Source organism: Marmota flaviventris, chromosome 2, assembly GCF_047511675.1.
Source record: "Marmota flaviventris isolate mMarFla1 chromosome 2, mMarFla1.hap1, whole genome shotgun sequence".
Lineage (NCBI taxonomy): Eukaryota > Metazoa > Chordata > Mammalia > Rodentia > Sciuridae > Marmota > Marmota flaviventris.
The window spans coordinates 57,836,690-57,861,197 of NC_092499.1; positions in this window are offsets into that span (position 1 = coordinate 57,836,690).

The window sequence follows — 24,508 nt, forward strand, 5'->3', positions numbered from 1 at the left end:
ATGAATGCATTCATCAGTTTAGAGAAGGAGTTAGAGGTTATCACCTGCCCAGGCTTTTGTAACTGAAGTTTTATTGGAACACAGCCATTCATTTACATATTGTCTACAGCCACTTTTTCACCATAACAGATTGAAGGGATTGTATGATGGAACATATGGTTCACAAGGCCAACAATATTTACTGATCTTTTGCATAGAAAATGGACCAATTACTGTTTTAGAGTCCTAGCACACAGAAAGGGAGGATTCATAATATGAAATCTCACATCTAAAAATAATATTATACATGCAGACTTTTTAAAACTTTTCAGTGTATGCATATGTATTTATATGTCTTATTACTATTTTTCCGAAGACCATATGGATGATATCATAACTTCTGTTCTTATGTGATATGTTAATTTTTCTAATACCTATAATATTCCTTATGGGCAACAGCTACAAGAAGAACAAACAAAAATCTGTATATTTTCCTTAGAAATTTCTGATCAATTGTTTAATGTTTCAGGAATCTTTAAAAAATTAAGATGTTTTTTTAAACATTTATTTTTTGGTTATAGGTGGACACAATATCTTTATTTTATTTTTATGTGGTACTGAGGATCAACCTGGTGCCTCATGCATGGTAGGTGACCGCTCTACTTCTGAGCCACAACCTCAGCCCCCTAAGATGTTTTATTTTTATTTTGCATTTTTTCTTATTCTGATAAGTATGTTCATGAAAGAGTGAATATTCTTGTTCAAAATATTGATATATTTGAAATATATTTCAATAAATTAAATTTTAATTCTGGCTAACTTTTTAGTTAGCTTTTTTAATGCTGTGACTTAAAGACCCAACCAGGATGACTGTAGAGGAGAAAAAGTTTTTTTGAGGGTTCATGATTTCAGAGGTCTTAGTCCACAGAAATCTGGCTCCATTTCTCAGGGCTTGAGTGAGGCTGAACATCATGGTGGAAGAGTGTGGTGTAGGGAAGTAGCTCATATCACAGAGCTCAAGAAGCAGAGAGACTCCACTCTCCAGATACAAAATATATACCCCATAGCCATGTCCCAATTCCCATCCACTCCAGCCACACCCTACCACTTCAGTTAATCTCATCTGAGATTAATTCACTGATTAAGCTAAGGCTATAAACCAATCATTTCTCTTTCAAATCTTCTTGCATTGTCTCACTTGTGAACTTTCAGGGAACACTACATCTCAATCATAGCAGCTAAGATTTTTTTGGTTACTTTGAAATAAAACTATATCTTGCAGACACAGTTACTTGGGCTAATTCAAGTTTTACAAAAATATATATTTCTATCTCCCAATATTATTCACTGTTTCAGACAGTTTTTTTTCTTTTTCACTGAAGTGGCCAAAAACTTGATAAGAACAATTTTAGAAGAGGAAAAGTTTATTTGGGGCTCATAGTTTCAGAGGTCTTAATCCCTAGATGGCCAACTCTGTTGCTCTGGGTCTCAGATGAGGCAGAACAGTATGTTAGAAGAAAGTGATGGAGGAAAGCTGCTCAGGTCATAACAACAAAAAAGCAGAAAGAGTTTTGTTCTTCAGGGACCAAATATACACTCCAAAAGCACACCCCCTCAGTGACTTATATCCTTAAGCTACACCCTGCCTGCCTATAATTACTACCCAGTTAGCCCATTCAAATGCATTAATGCACTGATTAGGTTAAGGCTCTTATGACCCAATCATTTCACCTCTGAACCTTCCTGTCTCACACATGAGCTTCTGGGGGACACCTAATGTCTAAACCATAAGAGTCGCCTACAGAAAAAACAACATTTTCACTGTGGAATTAGTAAAATGACACAGCACTCACCTAGTATAAATGCATGCAGCCATTATGAAAACAGTATGGAAATTCCTCAAAAAGCCCAAAGTAGAGCTACCATATGATCCATCAATTTCACTACCTATTATATATGTGAAGGAATAAAATTCAGTGTATCTGAGAGATACCTACACTTGTGTCTAATGCAGTACTCTTCTCAATAGTATAGATACTGAATCAACCTACGTGTCCATTTACAAATGCATGGATAAAGAAAATATGGTATATATATACATAATAGAATGTCACTCAGCCATACAAGGAAAGAAATACTGTTATTTGTGGTAAAATATATGGAACAATATGTTAAGTAAAAAAACGTCAACCACAGAATGACAAATATTGCATGTTCTCATTTATATGTCCAAGCTAAAAACATTGATTTCATAGAAGTAGAGAGTTGAATAGTGGTTACTGCAGACTAGGAAGAGGAGTAGGGAGGTGGGTGGAGAGTAGATGCTTAACAGGTAACAGGGTATATGTTTTAGTCAGCTTTTTCACTGCTGGGACTAAAGGACCAAACTGGAACAATTGTAAAGGAGGGAAAGTTTATTTAAGGGCTCACAGTTCCAGAGGTCTCAACCCACAGATAGCAGACTCCATTCCTTGGGGTTCAAGGTGAGGCTGAACATCATGGCTGACTGTGTGGCAGAGGGAAGCAGATTACATGGTGATCAGCAAGCAAAGAGAGACTCCACTCTCCAGATACTAAATATATACCCAATAGCCACACCCACAGTAAACCACTTCCTCCAGCTACAACTCACGTGCCTCTAGCTACCACTCAGTTAATACTGTGAGGGAATCAACTCATTGATTAGGTTAAGACTGTAACCTAATCATTTCTCCTTCAACCCTTGCATTGTCTCACATGTGAGCTTTTGGGGGATACCACATCTAAACCATAACAATGTAGTTGTATAGAAATAATTTCTAATGCTCTGTAGCACAGTAGGTAACTAGATGACAACAATTAATTGTATATTTTGTTAGCTATTAGTATTTTGAATCTTTACAACACAATATACAAATTGCTCTGACCTAATCATTAACATTATGTACATGTTTTGAATTATCACACTGTATTCCATATACAATCATTACATGAAAATTAAGAAAATGAAAATTAAATGAGTTAAGACTGTGAAACAGACATAAAAATCTGTCATGTGCCATGCCAATAAATTTGTTTTATCTTCTCTATTAAGATGCACATAGAAATGGCAGTACTCATCAACTCTAAAAGATTTGACAGAAATTATATAACTTACCAGTAAAGGCGACTTTTAAATTAGTTGTGATGATGCTGACTAAGTCTAAATTAACTGTCAGGAGCAGGTCAGGACCTGATTGATCTATGGAATATTGCATGAGCTATTGTCTTTTACTATACATACTCAAAAGAGGGTAACAGTTTTCAATCAAAATCTTTTTTAGACTCACATAAAAAATTTTAAGAATGAAGTTGAAAGAATCAAACTATTTCCAAGAAATTGAGTCACAGAACAAAGCTGAAGAATATTTATGGGTATGCAAAAATATTGGAAACCTAACCAGACAATTTTTTTGATATCGGATATCTAATGTAAAAGTAACAGTCATTGAAATAAGCAGAAATATAGGGCCCATAAAGAGGATGGAAGTAAAATAAACAAATAATATGAAAATGATCCAAAACTGACACTAAATTTAGCAGATCAGGATATTAAATTAGTTATTCAAACTGTGATCCATATGTTCAAAAAGTTAAGTAGGGGAATGAAAATTATATAAAAGATTGAAACTAAACTTCTAGAAATCAAGTTAATCTCTGAGATAAAATATAACACATTAGATGTTGTAAGCAGTAGAGTAGACATTATGAGAGAAAAGATTAGTGAACTTTACTGCACAGCAACAGAAACTATTTAAAATGAAACAAAGTAAGAGAAAAAGTTTTAAGAACTAAAGACAGCCTCAAAGCTGTGGAACTTCCAGGGGCCCAATACTCATCTATTTGGAGTCCTTTAAAGTTAGGAAAGATACTGGTGGAGAGAGAGACATGTTTGAAGAAATAATGGAGACAATCTTATAGATTTGATTAAAAAATATAAACCATAAATACAAGAATCTGAACAAGTCCCAATCACAATAAACAGTATAAAAAATACACTAATCAAATTGCTCAAGAACAATTATAAAGAAGAAATATAAATAGCAATCAGGGATTAAAGGCATATTACATTCAAGGAACATTGATAAGGAAACAGCAGACTTGTTAAAATACAGGAAAACAAGAAAACCACAAAGTGATTTAAAGTACTGAAAGAAAAAACTGTATCTAGAGTTCTATACCCAGTGCTGTGAACTGAATTGTGTCCTGTTAAATTCATACTTCAGGAGTGTACTGTTGAATCCCTACCCCTCAGTGTGGTGGTACATGGAGGTGAGGCCTTATGAGGCCTTCAGGAAATAATCTGATTAGGATGAGGTCATGAGGATGGGACCTCATGGTGGGATTAGTACCCTTAAAGGGGACCTGAAGAGCTTGCTTTCTGTCTTTCTCCTGCCCCCTCTCTCTTTTTCTCTGCCAGCTGAAAACATAGTGAGAAGGTGACAATCTGTAACCCAAGGAGAGAGGGCTCAGCAGAAACAGAATATGCTGGCAGCTTAATCTTGGATTTCCAATCCCCAGAATTATGGGAAAATAGCATTCTGCTGTTAAAGCCACCCAGTCCATAGGATTTTATTTTGGAAGCCCGAGCTAAGGCACCCAATGGGGGAAAATTTTTTTTTTCCTCAAAATGTAGATAAAATAAAGACATACTAATTTGTAAAGTGAATAGAATCCTTTACCATCTGACTCACACTAGAAGACAGGTTAAAGAAAGTCCTTCAGAGAAAATAGATAAAAAAGCAAAACCAAAGTGTCTCAGTTCTGTGTGGAATATACTTCAACATATAAAGCACAAGAAAACCAAAAGTAAAGAGATGGCAAATGATACATTATGCAAACACTAAACAAAATCAAGTTAAAACAGCTCTCTTAATTTCAAACAAAGTAGTTTTAAGAGCAAAGAACACTACCAGGAATAAGAAACTTGTTTCATAAAGATAAAAGCATTCCAACTTGACCTAATTGATGTTTACAGAACATTCTTCCCTAAGCCAGAAAAATGAATCCTCCTTTAGTGTACATTCCTTCAGTGTCCACAAGTAGGAAATATTGTGAATCATAAAAAAAAATGTCAACCACAACCACAGGAGTGTACAAGGAATGTTTCAGGGATGATATTCATTGTTTTGGTTGTATTAGTGATGTTGTCATGAGTATACACATATGCCCATATTTTTCATGTTGTTCTCTTTAATGTTGTGTGGGTTGCTTTCAATCTAAATGTCATTTTTTTTTCTCAATAAAGCTGTTTTTAACAGTTGACTTCTAAATCAGTTTGTAATGATGCGAATGAAAAAACTCTCAAAAGAAATCATAAGATCAAGTTGATCTGCAAATTATTCCATTACTTGCCATTTTTATTGTTCTACTTACTCATAATTTTTTGGACATTTGCTTTTATTATCATACAGGAAATGTTCTAAAGCAAAATAATCCAACTTAATTAAAAAATATAGCTTTTCTGGCAAGCATGAGACTCTAGGTTTGATCCCTGGTATTTCAAAAGAAAGATAAAAAGAAAGAAAATACACAGTACTGATACTATTGAACTAAGTAGTGACAACAAAGAAGAACAATATTGACTTACCATGTTCAAACAACATTGACCTTTTTGCATCCACTGTACAGATTCTATTCTCATATCATGATAATGTTTCTCTCACTTCCTCTTCCAACCTTGGCACTTGTCTCTTTCCCTTACCCATATATCTTATTTGTGAAAAAGAACTATAAAGAGTGGGAATGTTCACGAATGCAGGGTCTCCTTTTGTTTTATTTTCATTTGCTTTTGTTTATAGTAGTTTATTATTTGATATTGTATGTTCTGTGGGTATAGACAAATGTTTTTATCATTACAGTGTACAGAATATATTCACAGCCCTAAAAATTCCTTGTGCTCTGCCTCTTTATCCATCTCACTCCCGAAACCCTGGAAACCACTACTCTCTTTATAATATTGCATTTCAAGGATCTCATAACATTGGAATCATACAGTGGACAGATTTTTCTAATGGGCTTTTATTAGTAACAAGCATGTAAGTTTCCTCCAAGTCTTTTCATGGATTGATAACTCCTTTCTTTTTATTACTGAATGAATGATATTCCATTGTTTGGGTACCTGCTCTAGTTTTAATCTTAAGTGTCCCCCAAAGGCCTACGTATTAAAGACTTGTTCTCCAGAGCAGTGTTATTAAGAGATGTTCGAAGTGGGAAGTTTTAGATAATAAAGGGTGTTCTCTTGTAGTGTCAAGTGGGACTCTAGCACTTTCCTCTTTCTTTTTATGAGTCCCCTCCATGAATCATAAAATGTACATTTTCCACGTGAACTTTTACTTTATTATCTCTTTACGTAGTGATATCTTTTTTATTTTGTAATATTTGTTACCATTGGACCTCAGACAGTTCTCTGTGGTGAAGGACCCTGATTTTTTTATAATCCTATCTATGACTTTCAAGATTGTATCAGTTTCACTAAGGTGTTTCTATAGTAGAGACTTGCTTCTCATGAAACTTTATCAAAATAATGTTATCAATATGCTAACCCAGCATAGGTAAATGGAATATCTAATATATATTTTTGTCTACTATTCTGCAATAAAAACACAATGCCTATACTTACCCTTTTTTGTTGTTGTTAAACAGCTCTTTGGATTCCTAGATTCCTTTTTAATTCAATTACCATTTAATTCCCTTTGATTTTATGGTGATTATTGCTTCACATAGTCACTACTTCCAGAATACTTTGATATTTTGTTCATTTTATTTGATGTTTCAGATACCTGGACAGTATCTTCATATGATTAATTATTCTTTATGTCAATTTTTTTTGTTAAAATATCTGAAATATTTCTTACTCCTTGATAGATACTGACTAATGAATTATAGAACTAAATTATTTTTAAAAATAAATTCATGGAGTCAAAGTGCTACAATGATAGAGGGATACTAGAAAGGAATCTATGTTCAGAATATGCTAACACATGTAAAATCCTGATACAAAATTATCAGAATTAACCATTTGCTTCTATCCAGGCAATAACTGATATAGGAAAGGATTATTAATAGGTGTTTAAAAACTACTAGGTATAAAGTTAATGAGGTAGATGATATTTGTCCTTACTCTAAATATCAATCCATTTTTATGATAAGAAATATTTTTTCAACTTAGTGCAAGATGCCAACAAAAGTTAGCTTTTTTCTACTCCCATGGAAACTGGGAGGTATGGTTTCTCTTTCCCATGCTATTTGCAATGAAAAGAAATGGCTACCAAGTTCTAGGTCATAAAATTGACCAAAAACAAACAAACAATCAAAAAACCCTACTAGTTAAAACAAAACAAAACAAAAAAGCCCACAAAACTAATAAGGGCTGAACTGAAGATGTAGCTCAGTGGCCCAGTACTTGCCTAGCATAACTAATGCCTTAGATTGATCTCCAGCACCACACAAGCACACATACATTCACGAACAGAAAACTAACAAATATCTAACATGCATAATAGATTTTCAAGGAGAGGAAAATACTTAAAATTGCAAGTTTAGTTTTATAAAGAAAATAAAGAAAGTAGGCAGAATTGTTTTTACCTTATTTTTAAAATTTGTTTTAATTAGTTACACAATGCAGTACAATGAATTTGACATATCATACATTTGGATCATATGGGATACAATATCTCATACAGGTTGCAGAATCAAATTGGTCATGCATTCACATATATACACATCGTAATAAAAATAAGCCTCAGATTTTAACTTTTTACTTCTCCTAAAAATAACTAACATACTTTGATGACAGATTAGATTTAGGGGATTAAAGAAGAAAGAAAGTAAAGTTTTAAGCCTGAGTAACAGAAAGAAATTTTTTCATTAAACAAAGAAATCTTTAGGAGAAGCAGGCAGGAGAATCAAGATTTGGGGATTTGGTGTATTAAGATGGAGATGTCATTGGACTTCCTAGTTGTTATATAACTATGGAAGTTTGAAGTCCAAAGTCGAGGTCTGAGTTAAGAGCTACAATTTTTGGAATCTCCATTGAATGGAAGCCATTTCATGTCATGGGACTGAAGCCAATCAACCACTTTACATGAATTAAAGAGGCAAAGAGAGGAAATTCAAAGTCTGAGCTCTGGGAAGCGTGATCAAATAAGTTGATTAGGAGAGATAAGGTTGAATCTGTGGAAGATATTGTAAAGAAGTAGTTCATGAAGTAAAACCAGAAGCCACATGAAAGTATGTGCTCCATTGCTCTGTGTAGGAAGTGATGAAAAAGTTTCAGGGAACAGATTGATCATTCTTGTCAAACATTGCTAAGGTCAAGCCAGATGAAGACTGGAAAATACTCAGTGGATTTATTATGGTGGAAGACAGTAGTGGTATTGGAAAGAACATTTCCTGTGGAGTTGTGAGCATAAAAGCCTGGCTGGTATCAGCTTAAGATAGAAGGGACAGAAAAATCTAAGGGAATATAAACCCTTTTTCCAAGAGTGTTATAAATAGGAGCAGCGATGTGGAACTGTAGTTATAAGTAAAACGGAGTAAAATAGACTTTTTTAAGGTGGGAGAAATTTCAAGATCTGCATATGCTGAAGTGAGTATCTAAAACAGAAAGAAGAAAATGATAATACAGAAGAGAAGGGTGACTGCTGAACAATATGCTGGACTATGTGAGAGGACATAGTGGAGCAGTTGGTTTTCCATAAAGGCAACTGTAGTTATTCATGGTGAAATAAGGACAGGCACACGCTGTAGTTTGATGGCTAAGATGATGGGAGTTTTGACATTGTTTTATTTTTTTTTGGTTCTGGGGTTTGGACCCAGGGCCTTGTGTATGCAAGGCAAGCACTTTACCAACTGAGCTATAATCCCCAGCCCATTGACATTGTTTTCTAATTACCTCCATATTCTAAGAAATGTCAAATGATTATCAAAAGGACAATGGGATTAGGGGAGTGCCACTAGTTTAACAAAAGAACATAAGGTGTGTCAATGAGAAAGGGAGACTATGGGACTAAAGTGATTATGATTCCTAGGCAGCCTCAGCAAACCTTTTAAGGTTACCATCATCTGATTTAGAGTAAAAGAATTCTGTGTGGCTGTGTTTTTGTTTTTAGCTTAGACATGATGGGTACAAACTAGGGCTTATGTTTTGCCAAGAAAATGTAGCAAAGTGAGAATATGACAAGAAAGTTTAGAGTATATATAAGGAGGATGCTATAGTAATTGTTAAAGAATTTCAACTAAGTAGGGACATGGAAAATGATAAAAGCAATCGGCTTGTAGTTATTGGTGGTTATGCCATCAGAGGGGAAATATTTACTATAGCCACAAATACTCAAAGCTTTTTCAGTTAGAAGCTCTGCAGGCTAATATATGCAGCAGGTACATTGAGCATCATAGAGAACTAAAAAACGATTCAGTGTGTAAACAGTTAATAGTCTAATTTTATAATATTCAAAACAATAGAAAATTATAAACCCCTATATTTATTACTGTATGACAGTTTATACTTCATTGTTTATAATTGAATAATGCATTTTCTTACCCCAAATTTTTAAATCTATGATGATGGAAAAACTTTAAATATTAGTAGAGGCATAAGCATCACATTTTATTATTTAAAATACTTGCATGTTAATAATTCAGAAAATGTCTTTTCAACTAACCTAACTTATATTTATGTCAAATATTACTCTCTGAATCATGTTTTTGATCAGATTACATTCATGAATTTTAAAATCTGTCTTTAATAATAAGACTATTTGCCAAATTTTCTGCATAAAAATCTGTCAGTAACAAGATTCTATTTTCTCACATTAAAGAAAAAAATAAAAGAAAAAAATTGGTTTTGGAGCTAAGCTCTGCCATGTCTAAGAATGAAATAGAAACATATTGGAAGGCTCAGAATACATGATTTGGTTTGCAGATCTGAAATGAAAAAGATGACTGAAAACACTGGAGATAATCTATTATAAAATTCTTCCTAAATCATGGCATATTTCTGTAAACATCAGACAAATCTTATGTCTTGAAGAGGTATTGATATTCTTGCTTAAACAAAGGATAAGCCTGAGTACTACAAATTCCTTTACCTTTGTCTTGGAATTTGGCTTTTTGTTACAAAAGGAAAGTAAATTTTTTTCAGAAGAGTGTTGGAATTGAAATACCTAAATATGCTCTTGTTTTTCATGGAATATGATTAATAGATAGACCTGCAGCAATGTAATGGAACTGTATCAAGACACTTATCTGACATCTACAATTTTTGATAACAATAACAACAGGAACACTTGTAATAGAATGTCAGACAGCTGAGTGATGTCAGAGAGGGTTAGGAAGCTGATTTATGTAGATGTTTGGATGCTGGGCACATAGAAAATTAAAGGGACTTTGGGCAGCCACGAGTTGGGAGACTGTAAAATGTAAAGTTGGGAGACATGCTTCAAAATATAAAGGAGACTAATGAACCCATCCAATGGATGTGCTGTCAGGAATAGTTTACTGATTGATATGCAGGAAGCTCCATAACTATAATGTTATTTCTTTACCTATTTCCAACTTAGAAAAAAAGATAAAATGCTCTGGTACTTGTTTATTTAACCTTAGAAAAATAAAATGTCCTTGTATATTCATATTAAGTGCAAAACAATAGTTATAGGAAGACATTTTTTAAATTGTGCAATTACATCACTCCATGTTAAATCCCTCAGAGATTTATAATGACACATTGAATAAAATCCACTGCTGGGCACAGTGATGTGCTCCTGTAATTCCAGTGGCTCAGGAGTTGAGGCAGGAGGACTTCAAGTTCAAAGTTAGCCTCAACAACTTAGTGAGGCCCTAAGCAACTTAGTGAGACCCTGTTTCAACTTAAAAAATAAAAAGGGCTTGGGTGTGGTTTAGTGGTTAAGTGCCCATGGGTTCAATTCCAGGTATCAAAAAAAGAAAAAAAACATGTGCAATGGTAGACCATTAACTTTTATAAATAAGTTTGAAAGATATCTTCATCACAAAAATAAAATTCATTCATATTCTCATAAAAAATTATTGTAAGCTCTACATGTTCAATACAGTGTATTAAGGCCCCAAACTAAAATTCTCAAATCTGATCAAAAACATTGTCTTTTATTTGGACTATATAAAATAATTTTAACTAAACTCTAATTGTCCACTACCCTTTGCCTCTACCCTTCAACTTTGCAAAGTTCTATAGAGCAAAACAATCTTTTCAAAATTTTAAGTCAAATTATATCACTCTATGCCAAATCTTCCCCTGGTTTCTAATGACACATTGAATTAATCTAAACATTTTATTGTGACAACAAGTTTTTAGATTTCCTTGCATCTTCCCATTTCTCTAACTTCAGTCCCTTTTATGGTACCACAAAGCATTGATATTCACATTATTCATTTCTAGTGTATTTTTCCTTGAATTTGCCATCAGTTTGGGAACCTTTGAACCTTTGAGCTTGATTCCTATAAATTCCACCCTAGTCATGTGTCTTATGATGGTTTTCTTCTATATTTGTTATAGAATTTATCCTAATTATCTCCTCCATAATTATCTACTGTAGCATATTTTAGGATCCAGCAAGGCAAGAACTTGATTACCTTGTTATTACCATTATAAACACATGGATTAGGACCACATGCATAGAAGATAATCAGTGCTCTTTTTTCATTAAAATAATAAACATGGTATTTCACATAATTTGACTCCTGACTGTTCAATAGGGTATCCAAGGGTATTTACACTTAATACATAACTGCAATCAATACAGATATTGTGAAGAGTGCACAGAATCTTTTTAACTAACATAATATTATGTATAAGTTTTCTCATAGCATCTTAGATTAATTCTATTTGCAAATATTTGTGGCATTGTGTTAGGCTCTGTGACACAAAGATAAATACAGTATAGCCCACTGAAATGCTACTAGTGGTTGTATTTCAGGAGAGATCAAGATGATATGGGTCTTATTCGTTGTCTCTGTTTATTCTTCATAATTTTTGAATTATCTTATTTTTACTCTCTTTTATGATAAAAATATTTTTGCTTTTGCTGATTATTCAGAAGTAGTGCATGATTGTCATGAAAATTCAAGTAGCATAGATATGTGTGTAAAAGGACATTAAAAGCTCTTCCACACATTCTGCATCAACTAACATTTTTTTGTTTGGTGTTATAACGTGAAAGCCAATTATACTATGTATATTGCTATATAATGTTTTGTTTTTTTGTTTGGGGTTTTTTTTTGGATACTGAGAATTGAACTCAGGGGCACTTGACCACTGAGCCACATCCACAACCCTATTTTGTATTTTATTCAGAGATAAGGTTTCACTGAGTTGCATAACACCTCACTTTTGCTGAGGCTGGCTTTGAACTTATGATCCTTCTGCCTCAGCCTCCCAAGCCACTGGGATTAGAGGCTTTTGCCGCCGCACCCAGTTTATAATCGGTTTTTAACTAACCAGTATGCCATGGGTATCTTTCCATGTTTGTACATTATTATTGACCTTAAGGCAAACTGTATTTTATTATTGGTTATAAAATTTCCTGTTGATAGAACTTTGCAAAAATAAAAATGTGAAGCAAGCAAATAGCAACACTATTGCCCTGGTTTTAAAACTAGAATTTCCTGCACTGTGTTTATTCTGAAGACCTTCCTAGAGTTTATTTTTCACTATTTTATAGCTATTTTGGATTATTTAATTCAATTACATTTTGAATCACACTGAGAATTGAAATTATAATATGCTACAGACTGAATTGTATCCTTGCCACCATAAAGTCATATGTTGAAGCCAAAATCCCTAACATGATGTCATCAGGAAATGGATCATGGAGGGTAATTAGGGTTAGGTGGAGTCATGAGGAGGGGACCTTTATGATAGAATTAGCAGTTTGATATTCTCTTGACCACCTCCCAACTCCATACAAGGACGAAATGAGAAGATCTGCAGGCCAGAAAGAGAGCTTTCATCAGGAACTGAATTATGAACTTAGACTTTCCTGCCACCAGAATACTGAGGAAATGCCATCTAGTACATGGTATTTTGCTATGGTATCCTGCACTAAGACAGCTTAAATTTTTTTCTGAATTCTACATGAACTCTCTCTCTGGGAACCCAAATCCTATCCTGGATCAATTTAATTTTTCTCTTTCAAGTCACCTTTTTTTTTTTCTTGATTATGCTAATAGTGCATTACCTGCTTCTGCTTGCAAATGGTACTGTGTAACACGCGTTGTACTTCATAATCACATCCTGAGAGTTCTTTTTTCTAAAAATGTATTTGCTGGAAATAACTTGGTATATCCTGAATCATAGAGGGCGATGGTCTAGTGTGTTTTGAGAGATCTTCTCAGGAGATTATTATATCAACTTTTGATTCAGGAAAAGTTCTTTATATTTATATATCGACAGTTTGCTTGGTTGTGTATATCACTATATCTTTGATTTTCCTTTGTGGGCTTCAGGATCATCTGACCAATCTTCAAGTATTGGCAATGAGGCTGGTTTAATATTAAACCTCTGTTCATTCAATGTTCTTTCCTTAACAAATAAAGTTGGGGACAAAATTCATAAAATGCAGCAGTCAGGTCCTCAGGTTTCCAAGGTTCCCATAGTCTGGCTGTGGTTTGTTCAGAGTTATTCACTAAGTGGGAGCTGAAGTTACCATTGGAAACCAGGGTTATATGAAAACCTGTTCAATTCAGTGGTTTTTCAATCCTGGGCATTTTAACAAATTGAAAGTATTTACACAGGGCTGGGGTTGTTTTTCAGTGGTAGAGTGTTTGCCTTGAATATGTGAGGCACTGGGCTCCATCCTCAGCACCACATACAAATAAATAAATAAAGATATTATGTCCATCTACAACAAGAAAATATAAAAAAGAAAGTATTTAAAGATTCTGCCCCATCTCACTTTCATACTAGCAAAGCAATGCAATGCAAGAGATCTTTAATATCAAATTCCTCACTTTGCCTTTTGAGTGGTTAAGGAAAATCTGAGGAGGAACTTCTACTCAAAGGCCTGTGCTGAGGTCATTCAATATTCTTTTGTCCCCACCCAGTTTTCACATAGTTCCCCACTCCAGAGCACATGCTCTCAGCTACTGCTTTCCTCAGGCTGGGACATATTAGGAGGACATTCTTCACTCATTTCTCTTGCTGCTGTTTTTCTTTTGAATGATCTTATGGGTGTGGCCTTGCCCTTCAACTTGACTCTTCTGCTTCATTTAATAGAGATGTTTCTGAGAATAGCTTGTTCTTTCCATATTTTCATGATTTCAACAAAAATTTAGAAAAAAATTTAATCCATTTATTATGTTATTTCATAAGATCAAGGGAATAAAGAAGGTTCAAATGACCATTTTGAGCAGTAAAAAGGCAGATACATTATTTGTACATTTCAGTTCTAAAATTTGCATTTGACTTTTTTGTATAATTTCTATATCTCTATTTCCTAAATTTTGTTGTTTTGTTAATATATATTCTCTTGTGTCATTGAGCTGTTATAAAACTGTTTTAAAAATTCTTGTCTGTTAATCCCAACATGCAAATCAACTCGGGTTTGGTCTTCCTAGCTTGTTTCTGTTTAGAGTAGATTATTTATTTTCTAATTTCCTCATAATTCAAGTGATATTGGATTTTATCCTAAAATTTGAAAAATGTTTTAATTTTAACTTTTTAAATATGTTACTAGTTGTTAGAGGATCTTTATTTATTTTTATGTGGTGTTGAGAATCGAACCCAGTGCCTCAGATATGCTAGGCAAGCGCTCTACCATTAAGCCACAACCCCAAGCCCCTCATTTTAATTTTAAGCAAAAATCCAACTAAGATCAACAGTAAAGCTCCATTTTCTTCATGACTGACAAAAACTGAAAGTCCAGTTTGTTTAATTTAGTCCTAGGTTCTCAAAGCTGTACTTTGCATGTATGATGTGGTAGCCAGAACAAGAACCTTCCAATGACAACCATGAAACCTGTGGATATGGTTCCTTCATTAAAAAAAAAAAAAAAAAAAACACAAAAAAAAACTTTCCAGATTTGATGAATGACTTTAGAATGGGAATATCACCCTAGGTTAAGGTATGGTCAATTCAGTCATATGCAACCTTAAAATAGTAGAGAAACTTTCCTAGCTGAAATCAGAGTCAAGGGGGATGCTACTATAGAAGAACAAACAGATGCAATATTGCTAACTTTGAAGATAGAATACAAAGGGCAAAAGCCAGGGAATTGGATGGCCTCTCAAATCTAGAAAAGTCAAATGAATTAATTCCTATAGAGCCTTGCCAACACTTTGATTTTAGCTCAGTAAACCCCATTTGAACTAATGACTTCCACAACTTTGTGATAACTTTGATAACTTTGTGTTGCTTTGTGCCACAAAAGTCACCAAGTGGTGAATTGTTATCATTACAATACGAAGTTAATTTACATGGTCAGGGATTAGCCAAAAACTTGAACAGGGATTATTCACAGAATTTGGTGCTCCTCCTCTCTGGCTATCTCTCCAAAAATTATGTTTCCCTAAATTCTGTTCTCTGGTTCTCTGAGAATGGAATAAAATGGGGTTTTCAGTAGAGCTTTGGATATTCCACATAGTTTCAACTGGGAACTGCCTGCATAGTGAAAGTCATAAAGATAGGATATTGAACTCCTGTTGCATCCAAGAGCAAATTATTCTCTATGTCTACCCGTTTTTGCTTATTCTTTAGTGCCTTAAGATAGTTGTTCTTTTAATTTTCCCAGAGTTTATGGCTGTTATCAATGAAGGCATAGACTGCAAGATGCTTAGTAGTCCATACTGAAGTGGGACTACCTTTCATTAACTATATAACTGAAAAAGAAAAACACACATACACAATTGTTTTAAAATAAATAAGTAAGTAAAATATAGTCACTTCTCTTGAGAGATTTTCATTGTGCAAATAGATTTGGTGAAAATCATTTTTATTATGAAGAATATATGATAATTTGTATATCCATACCTTATTATTCATCATTTGAGATTTTTTTAAAAATTCAAAATGATAAATATCACTTCTAAGAAGTTTTCAAAAAGATGAGGGACAGAGGAAGTTGGAAAGATATTCCTTAGAGTACATTTTCTAATCAGCTTTATTTTGGTGAAATCTATGAGTGATTTTAGAGCTCATATTATGTATAAGAAGTCTGTTCTCCTAAATGACTGAGGAAATCTAATGCTACCATCAACATGTGGAATACATATACCATATTACATATGACATCAATTATAAAATCTATTTCTGTTATGTTAAATGTTGATTAATGGTTTCTGTTCTTGACCTTTATTGCTTTGGGATATCCAGTATTTTTCTCATTGTTCTAGTAGCTATTGTGTAAAAAAGCAATCTTCCTTCTATTCTAAGTCCATGTTGAGTAGATAGGCTTTCCACAGCCTATTCTGTAAACATTAAATATTGAGACATAAACCCAAAATGACTTCACCTGGTTCATTTTGATGGATGCACACTCTCCTAAGACTGCTTTTGTTTGAATATCTGTGAGCCCCAGAGTTGTACCACTTTCTGCCTTTACTGAGCTTATATCAGTAGCTTTTCCTTTGAATATCTGAGCCATTCCATATAATGCCCAAGGTACAATGAACTGAAATTTGTCAAAGTAACTCCATTGTTTGAATGAAAATTTATGATTCTTTTGCAATAAACTTTTTCTTTTTATTTGCTAATATACATGAGTTTCCTTTATGTTTTGAACTTATTCACTTTGTTTACTTAAATCAACTACCATATTTTGGTTGCCTAATGGGACATGAATGTCTATTATAGGGACAAAATAGAAATATGATCTAAATTCTGACTCAGGAAGCTTATGAAATATTTGGGTAGTCAGGAATGCAAATATCTATTAATAATATGTATACTTTTTAATTAAACACTTCCTTTTCTACTTTTCAAGTATATATTTTTCCCAATAGAGTAACACACTAAATATTTTTATCTTTGGATAGAGGCTATTTGTGGTTATGATTCTACCATGTTTTCTTTCTTCCTTTAAATATTTGTATTCATTACATTTTATTGTGAATATATTTTTATTAGAATGAGATATGTATTCTTTTGATTTTTAAAAATAAATTAAAAATTATTTTATAAACTTATAAATTAAGTTATTAATTTATTTCATTAAAAATAAAATTAAATAACCACTCAGTTCCCATAGAAATAATGATTTTGTTAAATTACTTTGATATGCAAATATTTTTTCATCCATCATATATTGACATGGAGTATCAAATCTATTTTATGTTGCATTCATTTTTTTCACTTAATTATACTAATACTGGCTTAATGAAACTCTCTTATTCCTGACTTTTAATTCTTAATTTAAACTTAGTGTAAGATTTGAATTAATTTTTAGAAAGATTAATTTGTGAAAAACATAGATGGTTGTCTTTTCTATTGAAACATAATACTACCTATGTGAGATAAATTGAATGTATTAGAGTCAAAAATTTTTGAAAGGCTAGTCAATCTTGAGTATCTTAAGCAAAAACTTCTGATTCTTCCAGAAGGAGTTTATTTTCCTTGATGAAATTTTTATTAAATACCCTACAAGAATGTTAGTTAGAACAGACTTCTACAAAACTATTTTTTTATTTTATCAATTAATTTAGTTCAAATCACAAATTCCTAAATCTGAAATGTTTTGCTTTTAAGATTTATATCTTAATGAACTTCTTGGAAGTTAAGACTTTCAATGTGATGCATCCTAAAGTGAAGTGATAATTTCATTATAAAAAATGAAAGTGAAGCTTCATTTTTCATCATCTTTTTTTTTAATATCTGAATTTATCTAGTCTGTCTTCCTCATTATCTTTGTCATCCAGGTTGAAATTCTCAGAAACACCTAATTTAGAAGGAAGCTTCATTTTCCTTCAAACTCCCAGCTTCATTTTGTCCTTTATAGTTTATAGCTTAATCTCATCTTTGCGGGGCTGGGGATGTGGCTCAAGAGGTAGTTTGCTTGCCTGGCATGTGTGCAGCCCAGGTTCCATCCTCAGCACCACATACAAAGATGTTGTGTCCGCCCATAACTAAAAATAAATATTAAAATTTTTTTTTAAAAAATCTCATCTTTGCTTCACAACTCTGATTCTCAAAATTCTTAATGTCTCCTCAATAATTTCTAGTTTTGGTTCAAACACCTCTACCAAATGACTCTAATCTCTTGATGTCATCATATGGAAAGATGGGGGTTTTAGTTGTACCTTCACTCTTCTTCATCATGCTTCTTCATCAACCTCATGTCTCAATATCATTTGAAGTCTCCACCTAGGGGTGTGAGTTTTGCTATGCTAATAAGTAAAGAGAATTGCAGATTACTTCAAAGACCTATGTGTGTATTTGCCTCTAATCACCTGGAACTGCTCCTGATCATTTGGGAAAGTCCTTATCATTTTTACTACTAGGCACAATAATGTCCTGTCTCAGTGGGTTTAATTTTAGTGAATTTGTCTGGCTTTTTTATATTTCTGCTGACCATATAGTCTCAAAAGGCTGAGCCACCTTCTCAGCCTCCCATCTCCTGGTGGATTATCTTAATTCTATAGCCTTGAACACTGGTCTACTCTTTTTTAATTCCCAATTTTCTGTTATGTCTATTAACCCGATAAGACTGAGAGATAGTTTGCTTGTCTTATGATGACTTTTCAATTAAAATCCCCTTTCTTAATACTTATTTGAGGTTCTCCTTTCAAGGGAATCCAAAGTAGGACACCTTTCATTTGAGCAATTATTTTATAAGGAAAATTCATTCTCTCTTATTTTTTCTCCTAATCAATGACTTCAATTAAAATATAGTGCTGGTTCCTCATTATTCACCAACTTTAAACTTCAATGGTTTTCATGTCTACTCTTTACTTTCTATAAATGATTTTATGCAGTCTCATATCTTCTTACAAAATCATCTGTACTTGAGTAATTACAAATTTACACTTGGGTCTTCTTTCTTTTATTCCAAACTTTTAACCCAAATCTCTACCTGAAATTGCTTGGCAGTCTAATAGGCATCTCAAACGTACCATTTGAAAAGAAAAATTCTTACTAACTCTCCCAAATTTGTTCTTTCTCTATCTCCCCTTACACAATTCATGACAACTTCATTATTTCACATGCTCAAGCTCCAAAGCTGGTGAGATCTTTTCCACATTTTTCTTTTCTGTTCTATTTGTAACTAATCAACAAAGTTTCAGAATATTTTCAGGATTCAACCATATCTTATCACCTTCACTTCCAGCAACTCAGATAATTCCAGTAGTATCTTTCTGGGTTTCATTCTCTACCCTTGCACCTCTAAAATCTCTTCATCAAAGAGCACTGGGAAGGATCCTTATAAAGAAATCTAAATCAAATGTTAACACTCTGCTGCACAACACCTTCCAATAGCTTATGATTGCATGCAGAGGAGAAACCAAAATCTATACAATGGCTGTACAATGATACAAAACTAGATTCTTTTTCTTCTATTACTGTTACCCACTTCAGTCTATTCTAGCCACTCTGATCCCTTGCTTTCCTTGAATAAGCCAATCTTATTTCCCCAGATATCCACATTGATTCAAACCCTCTCTTCCTATTGGTCTCTATTCAAGTCACTTATCAAGTGGACTTTCTTGAATGCCGTGTGTAATAGTCTCTCTGTAGTTCACTAACCTCATTAACAAATTTCATTGCACTCATTGTCATTTGACCTATCTATTTGTGCATTGTCTATCTACTGATTCTAATTGTAAGGCTTATGAGGGGAAGGTATTTTCTGGAAGACCTACAAGAGGTCTTCCTACTCATATTTATTGAAAGTAAAATATCTGATGGATGAAAGAAGACAGATTCATTTTAACCCTTGGTTGCTTCAGTAAGCCAATTGTTAGGATAGGCAGTTAAGGGAATCTGGAACACAAGTGGTTTGGGGGGATCAATGGATCATAGCAGGAACAGAGCAGTATTCTCCCCCCAGACCTTTGGCATACATCATAGTCCTTTGGTGTTTCTAGAATGAGTTATAAATGTGATTCTTCTTTCATGAACACCCCCCGACACACACACACACACACACACACACACAATGTCCATAGATAAAAGAAATGAGCTTTTTGAAAAACACAATAAATTTGACTCAAAAATGGAGAAAATGTTTTTCTCAGGGCTAAATAAAGAGGGTACTATTATAAACAGCATAGAATTCATAAAGGAAATATAGCATTACTTTATTTTTATTTAGTATGCCTATATTTGCACATATCACAAGAATGCAATGATTTCAAATAATTCACTTTTGAGTTATTTTGATGAATATTTTCACAAATATTCTCTGTATAATTCATCTGAATTAAAAATTGGTCATTGATTGGAAGATATCAAAGAATACAGTGGCTAATGGCAATTGAATGTTCTGAAAAACCTACTATAACTTCTAAAAATTGTAATTCAAAAATAAATCTATTTTGTAATATCTCTATATTCTCTACATCAAAATGCTACAATCAACCACTGGATCATTATAAAAACTGAATTAAAATCCATCCATCTTTTTTATTACAATTCTGCAGTGTTTCTCAAATTAAGGAAAATTTAATAAATCTTTGAAGGACTTAATAAAAGGACAGAAGATTTATATATCTAATAAAAAATTCATTCAGTTCTGATGGTTTTATTTAATTTGTTTCTATACGTCTCTTTATCACCTATTAGATAACATTTTGTTTCTCAAAATACAAACAGTAGAAATCAGTTCTAAAATAATTTTTATAGAAAAAAATATAGATTACTCAAATGTTCCCTACATCGGTCCTTTTAAAGTGTGGTGAATTTGAGAGTGACTTGCAAAAATCACAGTGCACCAGGGGAAGACTGCCGAACTTCAGATCAGTTTTGTAATTTTTTTTAAACAGTGTTTTCTTCAGAATCCACACAGATTTTCCCTACAGGGTTTCAGAGAATAAAGGAAAGTTCAAATTAAGCATTTCAGAATGCATTTGAAATTTATTCCTGTAGTTAAACTATGGAATACAAGACTCAACTTCTTTCTGTTTTTTTAGTAGCAAAGAGGCTACTAAATATTTCATAGCATGTCAAATGGTGTTGAAATACTTTTTTTTTTCTCAAGGAAAAAATAAATGTAGTTCTCATTTAAAACTCTTGAGTATTTGTAGCTCATTAATTAAGAATTAAGATCATCTATAAAGGAATTTATAAGGTCAACCATTTGCTGATAATTGAAATGTACCTCTTCTGATTCTAAACATCTGAGGACTTTATAATGCTAAGATAATAAACATCTGAGGACTTTAATTATAACATCTGAGAGGGTAACTTTATTTTCTGCAAGTGACAGTGGTGATATTAACTTCCCCCAACAAAGTGTGCCCTTCCTTTGAGGACCAGAAGAAAGGTTTTAAAAGTGACATGGGCAAAACATAAATGAGAAGTCAGAACTGATCTAAGATTTCTTGAGCTCCAGCACACACCAAGAGCTCCATGCAGTAACTTCCCTAGCACCAGACTGGGAAAACTGTATTGTATTCCCTTTTTTCCCATTTAATGAGTTATGTGACTTTGTGCAAACCCCTTAATCTTCTGGAGCCTCATTTTTCTTTCTTGGAAAATACCAAGGACTTTCACTAAGACACTGTGTTCAGATATAAGATTTACATTTGTTTTAGAAATGTAAACAAATGCTGCTTTCCTATAAATACTTAACCTCTAAAATATATATTAAGTGTACTTCATTGTTAAGATGGATGTTTTCCACATATTTTAAACTCAAATTATCATAACTTATTAAATTTTTTCAATATTTTTTGCACTTAAAAATCTATATATAAATATCAAGAGAATAAAATAAATCTTAAACATTTGGGCCACATGGACCTTTATCTTTTGGTAATAGTTGAGTTTTTTTAATTGATTAGAATAGAGCTTATTTGATTAAAATATATCTTTCTTCACTCACTAATGAAAGAATATTTTGAGGGAGTGTATACTTTCCCCCTAATATTTATATGTGCCTTTTTCTGAAGATGAGCATGTCAGAGTTACGTATCCACTTTTCAATAACTACCCTCCAGTTTGTCTTATCACTAGATTCTCAGCAGCCCATAAATATGTCTCATCTGTACAAGAAACACTGAGAAGTTTAGATTTGCTTATGTTGGTTGTACTGGTGAAGTCTTCTAGTTCATATAAAAGCGTTTTCATCACTATTTCATTGTGCTCAGATTATCAGTGGTTGTAAAAATAGAACACATAAGGAATAAACACAAATAAATGTCAGAACAAGAATCATACACACATCGGTTTCCTACTATGATGGGAAACAAATGCAGAGATCCATGTGGACAAAGAGGCTAAAAAGAATTTTAAGGAAAACATAACTACTAGTGTTTATGAGGGTTTATTCATGCCTAAGTTAAACTAACTTTATCCTTTTAACATTAGTCTTTTAACTCACTACATTTTCATCACCAATTTTTTTCTTAACATCAAAAGTTTTGTTATATTAAAATGTCTGAATCATATCACTACCTTAGTCCCATATAGAAGCACAGATTTTTCTCAGGATTTTTTTTAATAGCAATGAACAAAACAGATACTTCTGTCCTTATGGAATATGCATTCTAGAGGAGACTAATGAGCAATTATAAGTGAACAAGTTGGACTTTTCATTTTCCTCAGCATGAATAAACTCCAGAATAGTTTCTTCTGGCCTATAGGTACCTGAACACCCTTTTCCTCAGGTGCTTACAGAATCCAGATTGTCTAATCTCCAAGATCCCTACTTTCCTTTTTTTTTTTTAAATAGCAAACTTTAGAAAACATGCATTTATAAATTCTTTCTTTTCCCCTTAGAGATATAAATCTTCTCTCATAACCTCTTACCAATTTTACAACCCAGGACTATTTTACTTTGAGATATAATTTTTTCATATTCTAAAATGTAATTGTCAAGAAAGACTGTAGCCCATCTTCCAGTCTCTGTGGGAGGGTAGGAACACAACTTAGGTGGCTATCTTGGTCCTATCATAAAGATTTAAAGAAGTTTAATTTTCCTTAGGGCAAGTCCAATTAGCAAATGAAGATGGTATCTAATCCTTCCCACTCTGGTTCTTAAAAACTTTTCAGTTCTTTGTTTCAGTAAAATTGAGTTCACTGTTTTGGTCTTTTTCCCCTATTGCAGTAGCCTTGATTAAAGTCTTTCACACTTGTTTAACTTTGTCTGGTGCAATATTTGCTTTGACAAAGCTAACTGTGGGGAAAAATATAGTCTGGGCACTAGTATTGTGAGGAGTGTGTCTTTGTAACTGCAAGTAGAGTGGTGGTATAAGTTCAGGAAAAGAGAACATTTTGGCAAACATTGGAAAAAGTTTTCAAGGGAAGGATTCTTCTTTGTGGAAAGAGCCTTCCAGACAGAAGCCATTCGTCAATTCAAAGGCCCTGAGATATGTTTGACAATGTGCAAGTGGACAGTGTAGCAATTACAGGAAAGTAACAGGGGCAGAAAAATACAAAGGAAATCACAGAGGCCACAGAGGCCAGGTTATAGGGCCACACTGACTGCTGCAAAGACTTTTGCTTTTACTCAAAAACAAAGTAAAAGTTTTTTCACTGGAAAGCATTGAACAGGTGCAGGTCATGACCTAATTTATGTCATAAAAGGACCAAAGCTGTATTGAAAACAGACTCAGAGACTAGCATAGAAGCAGAGAAACAAGTGTTAAGTTTATTGCAATAATTTACGACAGACAGACATACAGATAGAGACAAATAGAAAATAGTCTTGAACTAATTTAGAGTGGAGTTGTAGGGAAGTGGTTAGATTCTGGATAAATTTTGAGTATAATTTTGAAAGTGAGTCAATAATATTTTCTAGTAGATTGAGTTATGACAATAAGAAACATGTTAAGGATAGACTAAAGCACTGCTATGGTTGCATTTTGGTTTTGTGTCTTTGGTTTGTCAGTTTTAATGTTTTATGTCTAGTTTGTTTATCTCTCCTTAGAGCATTGAGTTCTCAGTAACTGAAATGGTCAGTTTGGGGAAGAAGTAAGTTTAGTTTTAAATGTGTTAAGTTTAAAGATGTATTATCAATAATTGAGAGCCCCATAGTCTAAATAAGTAATACAAACATAGATTCCAATTTTTTTGAGAGAAAGAGACAGAGAGAGAAATTTTTAATATTTATGTTTTAGTTTTCCGTGGACACAACATCTTTATTTTATTTTTATGTGGTGCTGAGGATAGAACCCAGCACCCTGCGCATGCCAGGCGAGTGAGCTACCACTTGGGCCACATCCCCAGCCCAGATTCCAAATTTTTAGTTGTGAAAATCAACAGAATTATACAGAAAAAGTTATTGTCTTTGTGCACACTATTATGCATGGCAATAAGGGCTCTAAAATGCTAATGCAGTCTTACATGCACACTTACAGGCCTTGACCTGCTCAATCCAGAGTT